Raw genomic sequence first — 2,566 nt, forward strand, 5'->3', positions numbered from 1 at the left:
AAATTGAACAAAGCCGCGCGCCCATCCTGTGGTATCTCTGCAGCCTTCCCCAGTGTGAATCAGAGCATTACCAACTGTCTGAGCATCAGTCCCACTTCATCACGAAAGCCAAGATGTGACCGCAGAAATCCGGAACCCAAACTCACGTTTCCCCGGTCGCGCCGCGCTCCCCAGACTCGCAGAAACCCTACGGAAAGAGCCCACGACCCAGCGTGGGTCGGCCAATTCCGGGTCCTGCCCGCTGACGGGCTCTCTCCACCCCTTCTGAAGCAGTTAAAAAGCTTTGGGATATAAATCTGAGGGTGTGTGTTTTTTAAAAAATCAAATAGGAAGTTGGGGGACTCACTTCTGAGATTCATTCCTAGTGAGGGCCTGACGACTCCAATCCATTCCTGACGATCCACATTAATTATTTAATGAGTCACGTGACCACAAAGATTACAATTTCAATATCTCCCCGGAACAGGCACTACACCTTAATCTGCTGCAACCAGGGTCCTTGTTTGGCATTTTTAGTTCCCAGGCCTCCAGAACCCAGACGCCGTTGACGGGCTCTGAGGCAGCAATCACCTACAGAAATCTCAGGGCTAGCATATTAGAAATAGTCATTCAGGACTAGGAGAATTGTGGACAGTGAGATATGCCCTGACATCCGTTCCCTCCTGAGTCCAGAGGTCAACCCACCTGTCTTAGCACACTGGCTACAGCAGTTTGGTTACATAATTTCCCCAGCTGCTTTGGTGGGGAAAGAAGCCACCCTTGTTCCCTGGCCCCTGGACACCTGAGGCGCCCCCCACCTCTCAGTTTCAAGTGAAGCCCAGATGCACATGTCCATTCCAGGAAGAAGAGGCTTCTGCAGAGAAAAGATGTCTGTACACTCACCCCATCCAAGATAAGACCAAAGACTCTATTCAAGCTACATACTGATTAATATAAAGAACTTAAAAGGGAAGCATTCAGCTGCCTCAGTTCTGAACCAAAATGGCATCCATATCTCTTTCACCTTGGACATTCTTTCAATCAAGGTATCTCTTTTAGCCCCAGAAATCAATCACAGAAAGAGTAGGGCTGGCCTGAAAGTGGGGATAGGGGAGAGTGGTTAATCCTGGAGTTTGGGGCCTCAGGAAGAAGAGATGCCAGAGTTCCAAGACTGAAGTTTCACGCTAAAACGCTTCACAGCAGCCCTTGCAGCCTCCCTGCTACTGTCAAGGAGTCAGAACACACTCTCTTCCTTCTCCCTCCCAGCCCATACTCTTTGAAAGAGGAAGCAGAATTATTCTCAGGCTGATGTATAGTACAGAGAAGGGGCAACAGGAGCAGCTGTTGGGAAAGGTGAGACTGAGTTCTTCCATACCTGACCTGACCGCAGCTAGGGATGCAGAGACTAAGGAAGTACAAAGAACAGCCTATTGCCCCACAGAACTAACTCATCCACACCGGAAGTCCCAGGTTTCTTTGGGGTTTTCTTTCTTTCCATTTCAAAGAACCGTTTATCTGTTTCTGTGTTGAAAGGGTAGTAGGACAGGCAGTGGTGAAAAAAGCAGCACAGTTTGGAAGCTCCAGGTATGGAAAGGGATAGAGGGAAAGAGAGTGATACCCACTCCAAGGGGAGGAGGCTGAGAGGTGGGGGGAGTGTGGGCATCCTGGGACAGCTGAATATAAAGTCAGAGATGCTGTCTGGAGGGCCCACTCACCATATATCTAGGTAATCTTCCCAGGAGCTCCATCCTGGGTATTAAGTACTCTACTATGCCTGTCACAGTTGAATTCCTGCTGTAATAAAACACCGGGTATATTGTAGATTTCAGCAAAACTAGGAAAGAGAGCCTGCAAAGTGCCATTTTTCTTCAGGAGGGATAGTGTTAAGTACTTAATTCAAACTGTGACCATTAAAGTGTCTCCAATCCGATTTAGGTTGATTTCAGATGTTGACAAAACTTTTATCTTAGGAGTCATGCACAGTGTGGCTCTGTGACTAAAACTGACGAGTGTGTGTTAGAGGGAAGAAGGGGGAAAGAGAAAAAGAAGGGAACATGTTTAAGGGTCATTTTGGTAGGAGACTTACAGAGCTTACACAAAATACTGTCTTTAAAGGTCAAGGGTTTGTGGGGCCCATAGAACTCACGTAAAAAAAAAAAAAACAACACACAATTAATGAGATAGAAAATTTGTCCTCTGGGTGAACTCTTATGGTTGCCCTAGCAAGAGGCAGACAATGCAGGATTTTGAAACACAAAGTGAGATTTTCTAAGCTGTTATAACAAGCTCCCTTAAAGACCAAAGCTGAAGCAGGTAAATCACTTGAAGAAATGACATAATCATTTGGATCATTGTGGGTAATTTTGTCTTTGTAAACCTTACCAATACCTTAATAATCAAGACAGCTTGGGCAAAAACTGACATTCCGTCAGGGAATATTAGAAAAACAATCTTGATCTTCTCTCTTTTCTTGGATAGATTAAGAAAATCTCCTTCCACCCCCAAACAAGTGCCTCCATATGAAGTTAATGAATGCCCCCGTATCCCTCCTTTCCTACCAAGGAGAAATAGAAGAATTTACCTTAAA

The sequence above is a fragment of the Capra hircus genome, chromosome 4 (assembly GCF_001704415.2).
Source record: "Capra hircus breed San Clemente chromosome 4, ASM170441v1, whole genome shotgun sequence".
NCBI classification, from domain to species: Eukaryota; Metazoa; Chordata; class Mammalia; order Artiodactyla; family Bovidae; genus Capra; species Capra hircus.